Source organism: Primulina tabacum, chromosome 16 (assembly GCF_025594145.1).
Source record: "Primulina tabacum isolate GXHZ01 chromosome 16, ASM2559414v2, whole genome shotgun sequence".
Lineage (NCBI taxonomy): Eukaryota > Viridiplantae > Streptophyta > Magnoliopsida > Lamiales > Gesneriaceae > Primulina > Primulina tabacum.
Window position 1 is genome coordinate 1,644,226 of NC_134565.1, and position 24,123 is coordinate 1,668,348.

The 24,123-nt window shown below is 32.6% G+C and overlaps 1 long non-coding RNA gene across 4 annotated transcripts; it reads right to left on the bottom strand.

Annotated features, from left to right (window-relative positions):
* Window positions 1–19,800: 19,800 nt before the first annotated feature.
* LOC142530119 (uncharacterized) lies at window positions 19,801–22,006 on the bottom strand. 4 transcript variants are annotated; one of them, XR_012816034.1, is made up of 4 exons: window positions 21,471–21,999; window positions 21,274–21,376; window positions 21,113–21,136; window positions 20,125–20,913 (listed from the first exon to the last, which is right to left on the bottom strand). It is a non-coding gene; the product is annotated as an uncharacterized LOC142530119 (long non-coding RNA). The 4 variants fall into 4 exon arrangements; XR_012816032.1 differs by having other exon boundaries at window positions 19,801–20,145; window positions 20,866–21,376; window positions 21,471–22,006; XR_012816033.1 differs by having other exon boundaries at window positions 21,113–21,376; window positions 21,471–22,005.
* Window positions 22,007–24,123: the final 2,117 nt, after the last annotated feature.

The following is a 24,123-nucleotide window of genomic DNA, read 5'->3' on the forward strand; positions in this document are numbered from 1 at the left end:
GGTAGGATTTTCGAAAAACTCCTCCTGCTATGCATGACTTTCGAATTTCATGTTTAATTTCCAATATTCGGTAGATCTTTTGTTTTGCAGTACAACTTATTTTATGCTTTTAAATTTTTGAATTCTTCCTATGGAGTTTTTGAATTATAGGACTCAAGATTTGCTTCTTGGTTTTCTTAAATCTTAATCTTCTTGGAATCTTGGTCTTCTTGAAAAGCCTAATCATGTTTCTTGCTAGACAAACTTTTGAATTTTATATGTATAAATCTTCTTATCGTGTAGATTTTTATCCATCCATCTTGATATATATTTGCGAAATATATATCCATAAATAAGTGATAATTTCGAAAATATGAAATTGCACTATCAAATTATCTAATCTCCCTTCATCTCAAATCTTTATCTTGTATTTTAATTTACTGGTTTAGAAATTATATCCATAAACTACACGTATACATGTAAGTATATATATCCAGTATCTCCCTATCTAAATATGCCTCTACAAAGATTTAATTTAACACATAACTTTGGATAATCTCAATAATTTCATATACAATATTTGATATTCAATATAAATTTCAAGTACAAATTAATACAAGGTTTGAAAATTGCGGATTTACATTTACTATTATTTATATTTTATGATAATTCGACATGATTTCTTGTCCTGTTGTAATATATAGATTGAATAATATGATTTATAAATTTATTTATTAAATCTCCAACATTGGCACAATAAATTATGCGAGAAAATCATATATATACTAATGCAACTTGTATTTTTTTTTATTTTTTGTCATGTTGTCAATAAATTTGACAATTTTCGGTTTTTGTTTCAATTTAAGTCATTTTTCATCGAAGTGCTAACTTGACACCGAAAAATAATAATGTGACGCCTAAAATTGATGTCGGGACATCGTACATTGCTAATGTATCTGATGTCACGTTAAAAATCAAGTGAAAAATTAATAAAGTTAAAAAAATTGAGGACTTAGACTAAACATTAAACGATATTAACACAAAAAAAAATTAAAAAACTTGCAAATTTATAGTAATTTTCGCTTTAAAAAAAATCACATTTCGTCCACTCCAAACGATACATAAAAACCAACCCCTTCAACGTACATTTTCTCCCCAATTTTCGATTTTTAATACATGATTTGCTACTTAACTAACAGATCAGACATCAAGAACGAACGATGTTCACAGTCAACTTAAACTAATGCATATCATTGACTGTAGGGTTCCTGTCAATCAAAAGGAAAGAGAGGCAAATTTCCCCAAAAAGTTGTCCATAACGAAGAGGGGTAGGGTAGTTCACACTTTACTAGTTTAATTTAGTGTGAGCACTCATTTTTATTTCTCTTCTCAAGAATTGCAATTTTTTTTACAGATTTTTTTTTTTTGTTAATTCTAGCAATGATACACATAAAATAGTTTCTTGTAGTAAAATTCTTAGTGGCGCAAGATTCCGAAAAGGTCATTTCAAACTTTCCCCCCATACCACAGTGATGAAATCGCAACATTTTCCCAAAAGGAGAAACCAAAACATTATTTTCTGTGTGAGATGTCATCTAAACCCAATGATATCACAACACTGTACCACTCATGTTGATGTCCCTTCCTCTGGACACAGTGCTTCACCTTGTCTGTATAAAATTTACTTTCCATCCACATTTTCGTTAAGATTAATAATAACATTAATGTTATAAAGATAACAAATATTAATTCTTACACGTACTTCAATATTGTATGTTTAGCATGCACATATGTTAGACGCAACTGAGTTGCTAGGTAGCTTCATTTGCTGTCTTTGTGTGGTGATGGCACTATCAACAAACTATCATTTATCTCTCAGTTTCGCAGTCTTGGCCATCTTCTTCTTTTCTCTCACTTTGCTCCCACCTAAATCAGGTAAAATTAACCCCACTCCATCTGTATTTTTACGTGTTTCTATGCTGACTTTTACGTTTCAAGCTTCTTGGTTGTGCATTCCAGCTTCATCTTTTACATGTCAAACAGTTTGTTTGCTTCTTTCTTTCCACTTCTTGTTGGCTCGTGGGATGATATATTATTACTTTGATTCTTCGACGATGAGACAAAGACATGTAATCAAATAATGTATCTTTCTTTCGTGACACTGAAAAAAGGTGCCGGAGTATTTCTTGATCTGACTGATTAATGCATGATACATACATCAGGTGGGATGGATCATACTCAATCGAGCATGAATATCGATGAGCAGGTGAGGAAGAAGATTCTGGGATCGAGGCCACCAGCTTGCAGTGTGGACAAATGCATGAACTGCAGGCCATGTGAAGCCACCCTAGTCATCCCACCGCACCGGAACAGTGAAAACAAGAACAAAAACATCAAAACGGCTTACGTAAAATCAGCTCGCAGAGAAGATGATAGCTACTATCTTCTTTCTTGGAAATGTAGGTGTGGAGATAAGTTCTATCAACCTTGAAATTCATAACAAAAACTGACTGAAAAATATATATTAGGAATCATTCATGGTTGCTGGTTTCTGTGATTAAGTTCTTGTGATGTGCTTTGTGTTTAAAATGTATTGCATATTGTTTTATTAATGTAGCTCTGAATCTTAGAACAACATGCAAAGATTTTAAAAATTGTATGAAAATTAAGATGTTTTTTCCCCTTTATTATGATGTTGGCAGTATTTATTATTTTTATTATCAGCATTTTACTCTCTTTTCAATGTTTATCTCACTCTTGGTAAATATGATTTATCTAAGATTATTATCGTACCAAAATTAATTTTAGTTTTGCTTCAATTTCTTTCCATGGACTTATTCATAATTTCATCATTTTATTTTTACTTTTCTCAACTAACTTAAAATATGAATTAAGTCGCTTTTATTTTATTTATCATCATTTTGAGATGTAGAAAATTATAACTAAAATTGAGTATATTGAAATTTTCATCTTGTTAAAATTTATAACAGAACCTATTACTTGAAAAATAAATATAAATGAAACGTAATATTTATTTATATATTATATATACAAACACAAAACCCTTCTGTCTTGTTGTTACTTGTTAGTATATGTAGATTATAGCAATGTCAAAATCAGACGCGACCCACCAATTCGACACGGTTCAACATGAAAAAAATAAGGTTTGGATTTGGATTTTGCGGGTTCGGGTTGGACCCGATAGCTGATCGAAAATTTTTTTTTAAAAAATAATTATTAACTATTGCCTATGTTTTTTATATTGTATGTCTGAAAAAATATTTATTGTATATTTATATCATAAATTTTTATAATTTAATATTTATTTTGAACATTTTTTTTATTTTTTAAATAATTATTTATTTGATTTAGTAAATATATTTTATTTTTCTATAATTTGACTTTCAAATTTAAATCATATATACGAGGGAGATTTTGTTATTATATTTTAAATTAAAATATTATTTTTTAAATTTTTTTTAATTTTCTTTAAAAAAAATTCAAAATCGGGTTAATTGGATTGATTCGGGTTCGGATTCATGTTGAGAGTTTTAGGGTTGCTCGGATTCGGGCTGAGAAATTTTTAAATAATATTATTACTTAACCCGACATAACACATTCAACCCACTCGAATTGACACCTATAATGTATAGTGATATATTAAAAAAAAAAAAAGAAATCGTAAATTTTATCTGTTATCGTGACGTTGATAATGAATACTTGAAACAATCAGTTTATATTTAGATTATTTTTCTTAAATTAATGGGGCCAAGGATAGGAAAATCGTCCTTTTTATGCCAAGTGATTGGACATTTCCCACTCTCTTTTTTATAGTTTTTAAATTTATAGTTGGTGTACTATTTTGTTTGAAAGCATTCGAATGACATGACAATTTTATTTAAATTGTTTGTATTTTATGATAAATCATTACCATCGAAGATTAATCTGTTTTTTTTTCCTCACTTTCAAAATCAATCACTATTTCAATTGCATGCGTGAGCGTCGTATAAATATTGAGTAGGTTTCAGTGAGATGATCTCAAAAACTTTATCCGTGAGATATTCACAATAAAAAGTAATATTCTTAGGTACCGTTTGGTTCATGATATGTGATATATAGTATGGAGATAAGTAATATTTTATAATAATAAAATAAATAGAAAATGATAGTTAATATAGTGTTTGATTTAATTGATTTGATTGATTAAATTTGAGATAATATGATATTACCATTTTGTCATTGTTGAAAATATTAATAGAATATTAATAATATTATTTATTAAGGGTAATATCGTAATTTTATATTATTGATTTGATTGATGTGAGATAATTTATCACGAATTTGATTGATGTGAAATGAATAATTAATAATTTGATTGATCGAGATAAATAATGCTTGTACAAAACAAGTGATATGACAAGACTATTTATATTAGTACTTACAAGTACTTGAACCAAACAGTACCTTAGCATAAAAAGTAATACATTTTCATGGATGACACAAATAAAAGATTCGTCTCACAAAATACGACCCGTGAGACCGTCTCCCATGAGTTTTTACCATAAATATTTAACTTAATCGTTTTTTAGATATGCATAACATAAATAATAAATATTTTGACATCATATTATACAATAATAGTAGCCAAATCAATGAAAATTTTATCTAATTTTAGAATATACAGAGCTTTCATTTTATACTTAAAAATGATACGTTTCTTTCATAAGACAATGAGGTTCTTCTTTTTGACAATTACTTATAAAATATTTTTTAAAAAATGTTTTTTACAAAAAATTTATGAGTCTGTAAAATTGTTTCAAAAACAGATATGTGTTTGGATAATTATTTTATTAAAACGTTTTTACAGTTAAAATTTAATATATTTTTATTTTCATCATTGTTTTTATTTTTAAAAACATCAAAAACGTATTTTAATTGTTTTTTGAAAATCATACTTTGAGAACATTATTTAAAAAATATTTTTCAAATTGTTTTTACAAAAATCTTATTCAAACACATACTTTAATTTTTCTTTTATAGTAAAACATTAAAACGATTTTAAAGTAACTATTCAAACAGAGTCTGAGTATTCTCAGTTTCTGATTAGAAAAAAAATTGAAGTTTGTGTACATGAGAAGTTACATTTAAAATAAGAAATTGTCCAACCATAAGAGTGATAATATGATAGTTTTTATAAATCACTCAAATTTAATTAAATAACAAGAGATAACGTAGGAGTCGAATATAAAATTTTAAATAGTAAATTTATTTCATCTTCTCGAGACTTCCTAAACTTAAAAGTATCACGTAATATTTTTTTTTATTTTTTATTATTTAAAAATAAATTGTTATAAGTAATTAAATATCACATTCTCTCAATATATATTTTGGCAAAAACTTGTGTGAGACGGTCTCACGAGTCGTATTTTGTGAGACGAATCTCTTATTTTGGTCATCTATGAAAAATGTTACTTTTTATGTTAAGAATATTACTTTTTTATTGTGAATATCGGTAGGATTGACCGATCTCACAGATAATGTAAGGCCCGAGAGTTTGGATTACCATAATCTGAAATGATTTGGCGATAATTGATATGAATATAGACGGAAAGGATTAGACCGAAAAGACGGAAGAAAACACGGAATATGTGCGAGGAAAGAACACCTCGCACATATGCGTGACAAGGAGCCGCGCATATGCGCGTGGATGGCAGAAGACCTCGCGCATATGCGCGAGCTGTGCACAAGGTGAAATTAGGGTTCCGAAGGCTGGGCGCACATGCGCGAAATGTCCAGAGAAGTTGGCGCATATGCGCCGGATAGAGGCGCGAATATGCGCGAGTTGCATTGCACGAGACAGTAGGTCTCGCGCTTATGCGCGAAGTTGGGGCGCGCATATGCGCGAGCTGCCGTGATGTTACGCGCTGAGAAATAGTGTCTCGCGCATATGCGCCGAATGATGTCGTGCACATGCGCGAGACGTGTGTTGTGAAGAGATGCGCCACTTGTCCTCAACATGCAACGTGTAGGTATATATATATATATACACTTTGTCTTCCCCGACGTTTTTTAACAAGAAGAAATCGAGAAATCCTCTGAAGAAATTCCTCAAGCTTCTTCGTACGGTAAACTTGTGATTTGGTACAATTCGTTTATCGGAATTTGAATTCGAGTACAACACCGAGTTCCTAGCGACGACAGCTACAACTGGACGTAAGTTTTGTTACGTTTAAATATGATTTGAAATTATGATATTGTCAGAATTGAATATGAATCATATATGGTGTTTCTGATATCGTAGACATCGTATAATTGAAATCAGATTGAAGAACAGACTGTGTATGTAATTGTTGTGATTTTCGGAGTTAATTTGATTAAGATTCGATATCAGAGTTATATTGTTATTCAGATTATGAGTTGTACTGATACTGATGATGAATTCTGGTATTGTATCTGTGATGTTGAGATTGACGGGGATATCGAGGCTGTATTGTTATACCGTCGAAACATCAGTAAATTGATATTGATCAGATTCAGTAGTGATTTCAATTATATCGTGATATCGTCGATATGGATTAGATTGTATCTTGATTCGATATTGATCAGATTATGTTTGATTTGAGTATTGATCACAATAGATTTTGAATTGAGTTGCATATTGAGATTGTGCCTATGCGATATTGTATTTCAGATTCATATGAACAGATTTGACTTCGAGACTTCGACTTCGTCAGACCGCGAAGACAAAGGTATAAATTTATGTTTATGTGGGATTGCACAACTCGAGTCCGATTGACTTGAGTTTCCCAAAATCACATATTTTACTTTATTACATCGATATTTGAAATTGTATGAGGTTGATACCTTCGATTTATTGATTTATGTATTGAGTCATTAAGCGGATACGCCTAATTGTGAATGAGTAATCTTGTGACAGTAGTGCCGGATAATGATGGAATCGTCACCGGCACATTGCACATTGTCACATGATAGGATATTGGTGAAAATGCCAAAGTCTGTGACGGTTAGGTCAAGACATCGGACGTTTGGCTATATCGGAGTGGATAGAATTGGAGTTTCTTCTATTACTGGTGTTCGATATGGAAAGAGCCAAAGTCCGTGAATAAGAACATACCACCACCCCGATCGGGAGTGTAGGTGGGTGTATGTTCTTATTCCGATCGGGATCCCTAGATTAGGACTGAGTCGAGTCTGAGTCTGAGAATCACGGAGAGTGATTCATTGCTTGATATTGAATTATGTTCCTGATAATGGTACATGTTTAGAATATAATTTATTGTTGATAATGATTAATGTTTCGAATTATGATACATGCTACGAATATTTGATTCATGTTCTGATGTTGATACATGTTATGAATGCCTGTTATATGCTTTTATATTGTTCATATGATTGCATGTATACATGGTTTATACTGGGAATGTAATTCTCACCGGAGTTATCCGGCTGTTGTCTTTTTTGTATGTGTGCATGACAACAGGTGGGACAAGATCAGGGTCAAAAAGAGAACGAAGCTGGAGTAGATAGTGTGGAGATCCGGGCTCAGAAGTAAATTAGGAGTCAGCACTGATATGTAGTTGAACCTAGTTGAATTATTGTAGACAATACAGGACTTGTATGTTTATATTAAATATGTAATTCAGATTGATTTACATAACGTTTTCGCTTTGTATTTAAAAACAAAAAAATTAGACCATGTTTATTATAATTGATTGATTAATTCTAAGAACAATTAAAAACTTTAATTAGCGTCCGGGTCTCCACAACAGGTTTTATCAGAGCATTAGGTTCCAGAACAGTAGGTTATAGAACTGTAAGTTTTTTTTAGACTGAGATAGAGGAGAATGAGCGGGGTAGATTGAGTTTTCTTTCCTGCTTTTGATTGCTAGCATGTGATTTATTATAATGTTGAATTACATTTTGTGTGCTAGCATGATATTATGTGTTATTGTTTTTAAATACATGTTACCTGAATATCTGAGTTGATTTGGTAATATGTCTGATTTGAAAATGAATCAGAACCAATTCTTGATCAGAAGGTAAGCTGATCAGAAAGGGACTGAGATTGATTTATCTCATGTAATACTAACTCTGGTGATTATCAGATATACCTCCTCGAAAAATTTCGGAAAGGGGTAGTACTTCGATTGATCAGATGGATGAAATAGAAACTCTGATGGAAACACAGTTGAAGAGATTTCAGTCGTTTCAACCGCCGATTCTGAAGGGTATTGAGACACCAGTGGTTTGTGAGAATTGGCTAGAGGACATAGAAATGCTTTTTGAATTTCTTGGTTTTACAGATGATTGTAGAGTTAGATTAGTTGGGCATCAGTTACGGGAAGTTGCAAGGAGTTGGTGGCTGGTAACCAAAGAAGCCTTAGAACAGCGTAGTTCAGTGATTCCGTGGAAAATTTTTAAAGTTGAATTTTATCAAAGATTCTTCCCCTTATCATACAGACAGGATAAAAGTGCAGAGTTTGCAGATCTGAGACAGGGTCAGTTAAATATTGATGAGTATTTGGCCAAGTTCTTCACCTTGCTACGTTTTGCCCCTCACGTGGCTAGAAATGATGCAGCTATGTCTGATCAATTCATCCAGGGATTGAATCCGGAGATCTGTACGTTGGTAAATGTGAAACAACTGAATAATTTTGCTGATACTCTGAACAGAGCCAAAAGAGCAGAAACAGTTCTGATGAGACAAAAGGAAGCTCCGTATGTTCTTCCAACACCGAGACCACAGCAACTACCTCCCAGAATCGAGACTGGTAGTAGTAGTGGTGAAAAGAAAGACTATTTGAAATCCCGAAAGGAACAGTTTAAGAAGTTAGGGAGCGATTCATCTAGCTCCAGTGGTTCTAGCCCGAGTTATACCGGAGCGTATTGTAGAGCCTGTTGAGGAAGACATCCCACGGAGCAATGCCAGGGAGTGACTGGTAGATGAAATGTCTGTAAACAGCATGGACATTTTGCTAGAGTATGTCCACAGAGAGGTTCCCGAAGATTCCAGGGAGCAGAGGCGTCTGGTGGTAGTGACCGAGGAACAGATCCAGGATGCACTTGATGATGTAGTGACATGTATCTGTTCTTTTATGATTTTGTTCCATATGTATTGGGGAGATTCTCGTACATCTTATACATGATTCTGTATGAATTGCATTGATATATGCTTTATTCTGTTGGGTCTGTATATACTGTAGTATTGATTTCTTTACCTTTTGGGGAGATGATTTGATATCAGTGACATTCATTGAAATATTGTATACTGCAGTAAGATGAGAATGAGATTGAGTTAGATTATGTTGTACTTGTATTGTCTGATTCTGGCAACATTATTGATATGAATATATTGAACAAGTACAGAACTATTATAGATTCTTGTCATGAGATGGTAAGATTCGGACCTGAAATGGCCGAAGAATGAATGATGTACGGTAAGGATTCTCGATTTTGAATTTCTTTGATGTCAGTGTTATTTATGATTTGATGAATTTCGAAAGGAATGGAGTTATTCCTTATGCATTCAGTTGATTATTGAAAATGAATATATCATGAGCTGATTTGTCAGTAGCAGGAGAAATGCTAAAGTCTTTCTCGATGAAATTCCGGATTTGCCTTATATCAGGGAGAGTGATTTCCGCCTAGATTTGATACCAGGTACTGGTTTTATTTTAGAAGTCCGTACAGAATGATACTGATTGATTTGAAAGAATTGAAATATCAGTTAGAAGATTTACTGACCGAAAGTTACATCTGATGGTGTGTTTCTCTGTAAAATACTTCAGTTCTGATTATGGGTTGATGAATCCTGTGTTCAAAGGTATTCTGATGATTTTATGCCGTCTATCTATGATATTTTGATATACTCGTGGCATATGACTGACTGAATTGAATACCTTGTATTGAATGATCTGAGAACTGAAATTGGTGTATACAGAAATTGTTCAGATATGAGTTTTGACTGAAACAGATTGTATTTGTGGTATGTAATATCCGATTATAGTATACCGATTGATCTTGACACATTTGAAGCCGTGATCAATGACTAAGAACGACACCGATGGCAGAAAAGTTAGAAATTCATATTTGTCTGCGGTTAGCAAATTATGATATGTGACTGTTGTTGTGAAATTGCTTGAGAATTGTTATTGTTCTAAAACAATATTAAAGACAGATTATATTGTTTGTGGGACATTACATTCGAAAATGATATAGCAGTTGATTTAAACAACGTCGAAAATGTAATACAGATTATTGGGAACCGTTGAGAGTATATATAGTTCAAGCCGAATCAGAGCTAAACTTACGAATTCAAGCAGTTTAGAAGTTTGATCAGAATGTTCAGAACTCGGTTTCGATAATCAGAACAGGGTGTCGATCAGAATATCAGGTAGGCGATACGGTATTGTATGTGAATAACCGACTTGTTTGTGCCAAATATTTCGAATCTGAAACGACAGGTATAATCAGAAATGCGCCATCTTTAATTCAACATTTATTCTGATGATAGAAAAATGTAGACTGACTTGAACTGACTGATGTTAGGGAAACAGATGAAATCAGTTGTAGCGGAATTTGTATTGAAATGTCTAAATTGCCGACATGGGAAAACAGGAGATTGGTTATATCGATTATCGATTCTTGAATAGAAATGAGAGTACATTTCTATAGATTTCGTAATGAAACTACCGAAATCTTTTCAAGATTGGGATGTGATGTGATCGTTATTAATAGATTGCATGAATTTGCTTATATTATTTGTACATAAAAACTTACGGATATGACCAGTCGATGAAGATTTATGTCAGAAAAGAGGATAGATTGTACTGAATGCCACAGTTGATTATATCGGACTGTGATGTTCGTTTGAATTTTGTACTTTTGGCAGAATATACAACAAGATCTTTCACCTATCGTTTATAGATCAACAGATAGTCGGAGCGAACTATCCTGATACTAGAGAATATCCAGGAACTGTAGTGCTGGATGTTAGCACTGGTTGACATGATTTATTGTCACTTTGTGAATGATTGTAAGACAATAGCTATCAGATGAGCATTGAAATAGCATCAGTCGAGGCAGTGTACAGTGAGGACAGCAGATTTCCTTCGTATAGGAATAATATCTGCGAGATATCTGAGATTGGATCGGATGGAATCAGAGATATGAAAAAGAAATTGAAATTGATTCAGAAGAGAATAAAGATAGCTCAGAATAAATAGACTGAATATGTCAACGTCGGATGATGACTGTTGATATTTAAGGTTGAAGATTGAATATAACCCTGATTAAAATTACCAGATTGATAGGAGATGATAGTATTGATTTGTTATAAGTTGTTAATTGGTATATATGGATGTTGTATAGCCAGTATTGTAAGATTGATTCTATCATCAGTTATTCGAGTGGTATTATGAGATTATACTTCTTGAAGCATTATTCCAGATTGAAATCAGAATCAGCAGAAGAAAGATGATTCAGGATAAAACTATTCCGCTGTTGTAAGTATAGTACAAACATCAGGGCATCAAATAGGCTACCTGGAAGACTGAGTCTGATATGAGGTAGCGATGTTCAGAATTACTACATGGAAAGGAATTATGATTAATTCTGTTATACATTTCTTTCCTTGTCGGACTTGCTATCGGATTTAATTGCATGTGATTTCGGGGATGAAATTGTATCTTACGGAGGAAGAAATGTAAGGCCCGAGAATTTGGATTACCATAATCTGAAATGATTTGGCGATAATTGATATGATTATAGACGAAAAGGATTAGACCGAAAAGACGGAAGAAAACACGGAATATGTGCGAGGAAAGAACACCTCGCGCATATGCGCGACGAGGAACCGCGCATATGCGCGTGGATGGCAGAAGACCTCGCGCATATGCACGAGACAGTAGGTCTCGCGCATATGCGCGAAGATGGGGCGCGCATATGCGCGAGCTGCCGTGATGTTACGCGCTGAGAAATAGTGTCTCGCGCATATGCGCCGAATGATGTCGCGCATATGCGCAAGACGTGTGTTGTGAAGAGATGCGCCACTTGTCCTCAACATGCAACGTGTAGGTGTATATATATATACACTTTGTCTTCCCCGACGTTTTTTAACAAGAAGAAATCGAGAAATCCTCTGAAGAAATTCCTCAAGCTTCTTCGTACGGTAAACTTGTGATTTGGTACAATTCGTTTATCAGAATTTGAATTCGAGTACAGCACCGAGTTCCTAGCGACGACAGCTACAACTGGACGTAAGTTTTGTTACGTTTAAATATGATTTGAAATTATGATATTGTCAGAATTGAATATGAATCATATATGGTGTTTCTGATATCATAGACGTCGTATAATTGAAGTCAGATTGAAGAACAGACTGTGTATGTAATTGTTGTGATTTTCGGAGTTAATTTGATTGAGATTCGATATCAGAGTTATATTGTTATTCAAATTATGAGTTGTACTGATACTGATGATGAATTCTGGTATTATATCTTTGATGTTGAGATTGACGGGGATATCGAGACTGTATTGTTATACCGTGGAAACATCAGTAAATTGATATTGATCAGATTCAGTAGTGATTTCAATTATATCGTGATATCTTCGATATGGATTATATTGTATCTTGATTCAATATTGATCAGATTATGTTTGATTTGAGTATTGATCAGAATAGATTTTGAATTGAGTTGCATATTGAGATTGTGCCTATGCGATATTATATTTCAGATTGATATGGACAGATTTGACTTCGAGACTTCGACTTCGTCAGACCGCGAAGACAAAGGTATAAATTTATGTTGATGTGGGATTGCACAACTCGAGTCCGATTGACTTGAGTTTCTCAAAATCACATACTTTACTTTATTGCATTGATATTTGAAATTGTATGAGGTTGATACCTTCGATTTATTGATTTATGTATTGAGTCATTAAGCGGATACGCCTAATTGTGAATGAGTAATCTTGTGACAGTAGTGCCGGATAGTGATGGAATCGTCACCGGCACATTGCACATTGTCACAGGATAGGATATTGGTGAAAATGCCAAAGTCTGTGACGATTAGATCAAGACATCGGACGTTTGGCTATATCGGAGTGGATAGAATTGGAGTTTCTTCTATTACTGGTGTTCGATATGGAAAGAGCCAAAGTCCGTGAATAAGAATGTGGGGACCCGGACGCTAATCATGTTTTTAATCATTATTGGGACTAATTAATCAATTATAAAACAGAGTCTAAAATTTTTTTTTTTAAATGCGGAACGTAGTGAAATAAAACATATATACATCTCAGTATAAAAGTACAAGTCCTGTACTACATACATTTATTCAACTAAGGTTTAACAGCTAATATCACGTGTCTAACACTATCTCTAATCCAAGTCCGGAGCCTCCACTCTAATCACGATCTCTCTTCATCTTTTCAACCCTGAACCTGTCCCACCTGTTGTCATGCACACATACAAAACAAGACAACAGCCGGATAACTCCGGTGAGAATAAATCCCAGTATAAACAATGTAAGCATGCAATCATATAAAAACATATACAAAAGCATATAACAAATATCATTCACATGCAGCCAATCAACAAACATGAATGATATAAAACTGTAAATCAACTAGTCATCACAGACTCGACTCTAACAACGCGTCGTCTCAGACTCGACTCAACTCTAACCTAGGGATCCCAATGTCTGGATATTGATAATTATATCGAATCTCAGTCGATAGGAATGAATCAACCCTAAACGGCATCGATATAATTCATATATCCAGTGTCTGGGCGAAACAGCCGCAGAATTGACGAATCAGTCAAGAATTAAGCGAATCAGCCAATAATTAGACGAAACAGTCAGTAATTAAGCGAATCAGCCAAAGTTTAGATGAATCAGTCGATAACTAGACGAATCAGCCAATAACCAGACGAATCAGCCGGTGACTAGGCGAATCAGCCAATGACTAAACGAATCAGTAGTCAATACATGCAGTGGCTATAAATCAATAGACTATAAACATCAATCTCATCAATTACAAATATCAATGTAATAAACTAATTATGTAATTTAGGGAGACTCGAGTCAACCCTCACTCGAGTTGTGCAATCCCAACTCAACATTAATTTATACCTTTCTTTCTGATACTCTGACTCTGTCGAAGTCTCGAACTCAAAGCCTGTCAATACTCAATCTGACAATAACAATATTGAGGGTACGACATCAATACACCACTCAATCAATACTGGATCTAATCAGAATTCAATCAAATTCCGTTTCAACAATATAATGTCATAATTTCAATATATCCAGCACTACCATATCAGTCAGATATCAATTCCAACACCTCATAATCGATAACAATTCAATTCTGATATCAAATCGACTCCAAAACTACTCCGAAAATCATAAAAATTTCATACGGTATTTGTTCTCCAGTCCGGTTTCAATTATACGATGTCTAACATGACAAGAACATCATATATGAATCATATCAGATTTTGACAATACCATAATTTCAAATCATATCAAAACGTAGCAAAACTTACGTCCAGTTGTAGCCTACGTCGATAGGAACTCAATACCGAAGTCGGATTCAAAATCGGACGGGCGGATTTCTCACAAAAGGCGTAAGGATTTTCAACCCTTTTTCAGAAACATTTTCTTGATTTCCTTCTCGTTTCTTTTCTTCTGAAGAATGTAGTATTCGTGTATATATATATAAATCCACGCACATGCAAAAGGACGAGTGGCTCAATGTGCATATTGCACGTCTCGCGCATATGCGCGACTAATATCGGCGCATATGCGCGAGACCTACGGGTCTAGTGGATAAGCTTCTCGGCAGCTCGCGCATATGCGCGACTCATCTCCGCGCATATGCGCGAGGTCCTCTGGACTTCGCTTGTACAGGCTCGCGCATATGCGCGACTCACTTCGCGTATATGCGCGAGGTCCTCTGCCCACGTCGCGCATATGCGCGCATCTGTGCCGCGCATATGTTCGAGGACTACTGTTCCTCGCACATTTTCATGCATTATCTCGTCTTTCCCGATCCGATCCTTTCCGTCTATAATCATATCAATTATTCCCAAATCATTTCAGATTAATAGGATAAAATTCTCGGGCCTTACAAAGAACATACCACCACCCCGATCGGGAGTGTAGGTGGGTGTATTTTCTTATTCCGATCGGGATCCCTAGATTAGGACTGAGTCGAGTCTGAGTCTGAGAATCACGAAGAGTGATTCATTGCTTGATATTGAATTATGTTCCTGATAATGGTATATGTTTAGAATATAATTTATTGTTGATAATGATTCATGTTTCGAATTATGATACATCCTACGAATATTTGATTCATGTTCTGATGTTGATACATGTTATGAATGCCTGTTATATGCTTTTATATTATTCATATGATTGCATGTATACATGGTTTATACTGGGAATGTAATTCTCACCGGAGTTATCCGGCTGTTGTCTTGTTTGTATGTGTGCATGACAACAGATGGGACAGGATCAGGGTCAAAAAGAGAACGAAGCTGGACTAGATAGCGTGGAGATCCGGGCTCAGAAGTAAATTAGGAGTCAACACTGATATGTAGTTGAACCTAGTTGAATTATTGTACACAATACAGGACTTGTATGTTTATATTAAATATGTAATTCAGATTGATTTACATAACGTTTCCGCTTTGTAATTTAAAAAAAAATTTAGACCCTGTTTATTATAATTGATTGATTAATTCTAAGAACGATTAAAAACTTTAATTAGCGTCCGGGTCCCCACAGATAAAGATTAGTGAGATCGTCTCACTAGAGACCTACTCATATATTTTATAGCAGAATCAACGATTCATAAATATATGGAAAACAAAAATTAAGTTTTCAGAGTTATCATTGAAGAACATGTAGTTTTTCGCGATATATTACAAATTAAATAGAGATTTATGCCTGTTTTTTGAGAAATTTTTAACATATTTCGAATATCAACAGATTAAAATGGATTTCACTCCATGACTTGCCATGTCTCCTCGTGATAACATTTTAGGCTTCGTTTGGTACGTGTGATAGGATAAGTAAATGATTAATAATTAGAGTGATTAAAAAATGAGATATATGGATTAATAGTATGGTGGGATAAAAAACATGGTGTTTGGTATGATTTTAAAATGATGGATTAATTTTGTAAATTTTATTGTAATGACCAAAATGTCCCAAATACTAATTAAATATATATTTTAAAAATAATTGGATAGATAATTAAATAATTATAAGTATAATTTACATTTATTAAAATTAATTTAAATATATTTATTAGAAATAAATTTGTAAATATGCATTTACTTTAATAATTAAAATAGCAATAATATTTTGAATGTTAATGATAAATAAAATTTTAGTAATAATTACAATATTATTGTTTTTTCTTAAAATAATTATAAATATTCTTAAAATAATTTTATAGATAATTAAATATTTATAATTATAATTTACATTTATTAAAATTAATTTAAATCATTAAAAAATAAATTATAATTGAAAAAATATTTATTTTCATAAAAAAATTAATTAACAAGATTACAAATTTATAAAAATTTAATTCAAGATAGATTTGCATTACAATTTATTTTCTTTAAAATTTTTGAAAATAATAAAAATATATGAAATTAATTTATAAAAAAATATAATAAAAATTTAAATATTATATTAATTATTAAATTTTCATTAATTTTAATTTTCATATTATATTGAAGAAAACAATTCAAAGGTATTATGGTCAATATACAATCTTTTCATGATCATTATTCAAAAAATATTAATTATCACACCCTTTGAGGAGGGATATTTAATCACACAAATAACATGAATAGTGTGGGCTTTCAATCATAATCAAGGGCCTGTAGATTAATAAAAAACGAATCAAACGCGAGATAAGAGAATTATTATTTAATAATCATTCCCTTATCGTGGCTATCAAACATAGCCTTAATGTATTATCAATACTTTATACAATATTATTAAAATAGAGTGACTTAAAATAAATAATTAAATTTGGTATTATGGTTAAATTTTAAAAAATATATAAAAAATACCCCTCCATTTATATTTAATAAACAATAATATAAAACATATTTTAATATATTTGTAACCTATCTATAATCAACATTTCTTATCCGTTTATCAAAAATCATTTGAATTAAAAATTATGGGAAAAATCATTTGTTTGGAAATAACAAGTATCAAATTTAAATAATGGATTATTTGTAGTTATCTCTCCTATATTTTATATATCTGACACTTTTCTCTTTTGATATGTTATATAATTTTTACATTTGATAAAGAAGATAAATATCAAATGCATAAAATACATGTGAGGTGAATACAAAAGACTCTTTAAATAATTATTTCAACTATGCAAGCACAGTGCATGCATAGATACAGGGGCGGAGTTAGGATCATTATTCAGTGTAGGCAATAATATACTACAATTAATAAAGCAAAAAAAAAAGACCGGTTAAACAAAAATCATAAATAATGTGTTCTAAGGTTAGAACACAAGCTACACAAAGCCAGAAGCATCTGTTAGTTGATGTAAAACGTCAGAAAAATGACAAAAAACATTGCGTACAAAACCAACTATCAAAACAAAATCTGATAGAAAATATAAATTTTACAGACGAAAAATATGCATGAATTCGTTCTCGATTGCAAAAAATACAACAGTTGAATGATCGAATAATATTGAATGAAAAAATGATATTAAATTTCATAAAATTCTGGATTTTGTTCGGAATATAAAAAAAATGAGGCATTAGGTAATATGAATTGGAATGATCATTAATCAAATCATATGAAATATGGGGCTTATGTAGAAAAAAATTGTATAGAATATTACATATTGTCAATCAGAATAGTACTATCAAGTAAAAAAATTAAAATTTGGGTCTGTAAATTATTAAAGAAATTTTTTTGTTGTTTTTTAAGCTAAGTTTGGGGAATTACACAATATTAGAAGATCAAAATTTAAAATTTTCGATTTAAAACTTATAATATATATACTTAATTTTTTCCCTAAAAATTATAATATATACATAGTTTTTTTTGTCCCAGTGTAGGCAAGTGCCGGCACTGGGCCTTAACTGGCTCCGCCCATGCATAGATACATACTGACGGGTGATCAAAGTGCTGCTTTGCGAGTTTTTTTTTAAAAAAAAATTCAACCTGAATCACCTCATGCAGTCGGTTAATATTTTAAAAAAATAATTATGGTATTACATGTGTAATTATAACTATAGTTTTGAATGGTTTCAGACGATTTTGGTCGGTTTGCAGTTTTTTGTAAATGATGAAGTGTGATGCAAAATATTAGAACATAAATTCAAATTGATTAAAAAATAATAACAATAAAATAGCTTGTAAATATAAAATATAGTCCGATGATACAAAAATAAAATAGATAAGACGTTAACCAAGATTCAAAATCAAGTAAATAATTCAGTATGTTTGGGCATAACAAGACATTCACGACAAAATGACATTTGTCAGATTTAATATATTATTGTTTTCTTTGACTCTAGGTGTTCATCTTTACTCATTATTTAACCCTTTTGAGATTTTGGAAAAAACATTTAAGAATAAAATTTATATTTTTTTAGGATGAATAATTTTGAACGAGAGTTGAGATAGAGTAAATGACAATTTATTTAATTGAATGTATTATTTAAAGATTATTATAACTCTATGTCAAATACTATGGCAAGCAGTTTAAGCGAACGGTTTGAAAAAATGACATTTTATTTATGATTATTATTTTTAATCACGATTCTAAGAAAAAATATAAAGACTAAAAGTGCGATACAATTTTGTTCGAACGTTTGGGCGATTAATAAAAAAATTGATCTCCCCAACAATAATTTAACGAGTGGTTATATAAATTTATCTTTCCAATAGTTACTTAATTAATTACAAGAACCCAAATTAACCGGTTGCATCTGTATGAATGAATTTGTAATTCATGGATTTTGATTATAGTTTTATTGTTAACAATATAACGATAAATAAAATATTAAATTCATATCTTACTTATTTTCGCATTAGATATACAAAATAGAATGAATTTCAAATGTATATAATATTGGATGAACTTGAAATTTATCCTAATTAACATGAAATATTATATGAACATGCATGAGTGGATTTGAAGTTTATGAACTTTCTTCTCTAAAACTACAAAAATACATTTGATATTTATGGTTTTGGTCAGTTAAATTAGGAAAACACGAGGATTTAGCGGTTATCCCTATAATTCTAAGGTTAATTTATTGGAATTACGTGAATAAATAATATGTTATTCGACGACCAGTAATACAAGTGAATAGTGGAAACCTCTCAAATCAAAGCTTGATAATATTAAATTTTTACATTTCAGTAGTTATTCATCTTGATTATTTATTTCTTCTTGTTTGTTAAATTAGTTGTAGTATTTTATTTAGTTCCATAAAATAAACCTCCTTTTTTTTATTGTATTTTATCGAAAAAATAAATTTCTCGTTCTCTATAGATTCGACAATACTCACCATTACATTCATTTTATTTAGAGAGCAGAAAATTAAGTTTGATGGCTCAACTGTGAGGCCCATTTACTCTAACGACAATTAATTATCAAACAATAATGGTTTGATTTAAAACTGCAGCGGAAAAAGGTTTAAAATTCTTTAAAACGGACCTCAGGGCCTAGAAAAAATTCGGCATGACCTCCCCATAAGTAGGACATCCCGAAAACTCAAGCAGCATTTTATATCAAAATATACTCCAACTAGAGTCAATAAAACAAAACCAAAGTCAACAACCTATAGCCGCACTGGCCAGGACTAAACAGAATTTAAAACTTACCACATACTCACCATATCATTAAAATCACAGAGTCGCCTCAGAGCATAACAAGAACAACCAAATATCACTACAGATACACGGGGCATCTCCCCGGCAAATAAGATACAATACAAGACTGAAACAACTCAAGACATACATATAGACTGACTGGGAGACTCCACTGAACAGAACCAAACAATCCAACCTCAATCTCGAGCTCCACTGCCGGAACCTTGGCCTGATGCTGCAAAACGACTCGGGAGATCTACCATGGTGCCCAAAAAGCAACCACAGCAGCCCCCCCAGTAAAAAACTGAGGTTAGGATTCTGGTATGAAACAGTTCAACAATAACAACAATAACATAAATCATGCATAATCATATAATGAAATGTAATATGCAATGCATGAAAGGCTCAACGAATAATCGGGATAACAGGAGCCAACAAACGGTACGATAACAACTGGAATAATGCTCGAGCAACAACACAGGGGAGCTACATCGTCATGCAACTAAACCGCCCTGCCAAGTATGCGAGGTATGCCAAGCTGTGCTGAATAACACCCCTGACTCGGCCTCCATACAGCTGATACGATATAATAGGATGGCACAACAGAACGAACTAGATGACACAATCCCAGCGCTCACCTCAAAAGGCTGCACTAACCACGGGATTGTTCAATCACATCTACGGTCTCATGTGTATAGGCCTATCAGCCACACAATGATCCCGAGATAACCAACAGTGCCAGATAACAACGGATATCAACAAGGGCTAACAAGAACGATAGGGCTCAACATGAATGTCATAACTGTATGCCCGATGCTAAATGCCAATAATATGTCATAATAATAAACATATATCACAACGAAGATATTTAACATATTACAACAGTCAACAATCATAAACACGATCAGTGCAACACATAATAACAATTAAACATAATTTATGTTTTACCGTCGTATGCTACCGAACTGTAACATACCTAAACCGACTCTAAAATCACAACAAGCTCAACTTTAATCTCCTCGACCTAAAAATGATAAAAATAGGTCGAATAATTCACAATTCGCCAATAACACTAAATTAATCCAACTTATTTATTTTTAATTATCAAAACTTAATTCCCAAATCCATTTCAACAATTCTGAAATTTCAACTAAATAACCGTAATTCTCCAAAATAATCAAACGATTAACTCGATACTAATTCAAAAAATCCTCGATTTATACCTCAAAGCTCTCCAACGATCGAACCTACAATATAAACCCAATATATACGTCAATATAATGCATTAAAATCGACAAAGCGAAATTAAATCGAAGCGAGTAAAATTACACTTCGGGGCAGCCTACTTATGCACCGAAAAATCTGGAATTGGATCCAAAATTACCAAGATCGAAGTATAAACTAGTCGCTAGCGGTCCAATGTTGCTACTCGCCTGAAAAGACGCCGGAAAACACTATTCACGACCAAAAACCGAACTGAAAACTAGCTGGAAAATGCAGGAACAGCAAGGTAAGATTTAAGCTTCAAATCCTTGCTCAATATACTCCAAAAAAACCAAGAAAAACCAAGCAATAGCTCACCTAAAATCGAACAAGAAAATTGAAAAGGAGCAGTCCCGAAACAGGGTTCGATTGGGGCTGAAACGAGCATCAAAAGTGGCGATTCATGGTTCAAAACGAAGCTACTGAAGTAAGGAAGACAACCCCTCAAACCGTTCCGTGATTTCGACGCCGGACGGAAAAGTTATGGCTTCTCCAAAATGAAGGTGTAGAAAGTGACGAAAATGGAGAAATGGGAAGGAAAGTTACGGGATTGGGGATTGGGTTTCTGATTATTTCCTTTCTCTCTCCAAAAGACAAATTGTGTGTATGTATATGTGTATTTAGTTACTAAAAAAAATAGTAACACATGCCCAATAATCCCGGTTTTGCATTTATTTTGCTCTCGTGTGTTATTTAAACTCTATATGTATTTTATATCGTTAAATTCTCCGATATTCTAAAATACATATTTTTAACACACTTCTAGAATTTATTTGACATAAATAATTATTTTAATTTACAACTCAATAATTATTCTAATTATGCCAAATTACCGGATAATTAATTACAGAGCTTTACATCAATGATAGCACATCAAATTTGGAGCTGTTGCCGGGGAATCGTGCAAGGTTAGTTTCTTTTGAATTGTGTTATTTTTTTTCTTTTTATGCCTCGTTCTTCTGTATAGATAAACTTGAATATATTACAGAAATCGAGAAGACGACTAGAAGATTGAGAAAAGAATCAAGGCTACAGAGAATTATTGTTATAAAATATTTTCAGATATTCCATCGAAAAGTATTCACAAGTTTTGCCCATCAAAACAGAAAGTCATTCTATGCAGCATGAGAAAGATTCAATAATTTAACAACAATATTCAAGAATAGTGATTTTTCTAACCATGTTCTTATTCGAATTTTCCTTAAAGGTTTGGATGCAATGCCACAAAGATGAGTCTTTAATGGAGCACTGACAACCGGTAGTCCACTACTTATTCGAGATGAAGACAATGTGTATATTTGTTTGATGATATGGTAAACTTTGACAACGACACGTATTATGATCCTTCAATGCAGAGTTGGAACAACCAATGCATTCAGAAATTAGCCACCTGATTTTACAGACCGACTTTTTGATCATAAAAAAGATGAGGGAAATAATATTGAATTAACCATAAGTTTCCTGAATGATATGATAAATAAGTATGTGGCATTGAATGAAGAAGCTATTGAGTCTCATTCTGAATTTTTTTCGAAGAAATAGCATACGAAGAAGAGCCATTAATGAAGTTGAGAGATGAAAAAGCTTTGAAGACTATCGATTTGAGCTCATCGATAGGATTATCACACACATCTACGAGATCCTTGTCTTTCTCCATCGTCGATTTCTAAAGATTTTGTTCTCCAAGAGCAAATATCGATGTCCTCTACCCATGTTTACCATTCTATATGGAGTTTTGTTGATGGCACGAACTTAAATTATATACATTAAGCCAAACGCGAGGGCACATGGAACCAAGACACACTTGTCGTGTCATAGACACTTACTTTGGGCATCAACTATTCTTTGATGAGTGCTTCTGAGGGTCAAGATGGCGACTAAAAATCAAATGTTTTTAGGAGGCAACACAAATTTTTGTTGTTATTTTATTTTAATTGTGTTTTATTTTTATTTTTAGATTAAATATAATTTTTGTCATGTTTTGTGTGAAAGATAATTTCGATCAGCATGTGGGCACGCCTTTGGAAAAAACATATTCTGAAATTGAAACAAGGCTCACGCAACAACCAACGACTAAAAGCACAACCCACCAGTGCAGCACCACAACCTCGCAACAATACTATCTGCACACCATTTTTCACCACCCTCACATCATGTGGTCACCACTACAATACTAGATGAAACTTTTTCTATGATGTTCAACATTTTCAGGAGAGTTTTCTAATTTTCCTTGTGTTTTTATCGTTTTATTTAAACATTTTCTTTTTGGAGTCATTGAGGACAATGCCAGGTATATGTGTGATATGAGGTGTATAGCTTGATTTCTAGTCTTCAATTTTTGCGGTGGTTCAGGAGCATCTAATGTTTATTTGTTATATGTCTATTTTGAGTTCTTAATACTTCCAATGCGACTCTATAAAAAATCGATTTTTTTTATTGTGCAACTGATTTTGCATTCTCACTAATACCTTATGAATAGTTGCTCTTGATAATGAGTCGAAAGGACAAGTGTATAGGGTCTAGCACACATATCATTTTACTTTGGTGAGCTTTGAGCTTATGAGCAATCATTATATCATGCTCTGTATTATTTGTGTATGTGTTGGTCATGCATTGTTGATTTTTCTATCACTTGCATTGTTATACATGTTTTTGTCAACACTTTGTGGTGGATTAGGTGCATAAACAAAAATGATAATGGCATTATGTTCTAACTATTTTCTTTCGCATCATCAATGTCGTTCTTTTGAGCCTACTTTGATTCATACACACCTAGTAAGCAAAGTTCGAGTCTGAGTATTTTCTCATTACAAGTTGTGATAAATCATTTTTGTTGATTTTTCATCTATTTGAACCTTAAATTAGAGAATCACATAAACTTTTCAGATGTAGCATCACTTTTTCCGAAGACAGTTTGAATTGTTTATATTTAGTTATCCAAGCTCAAAGTCATATAATAATTGTCTCAATC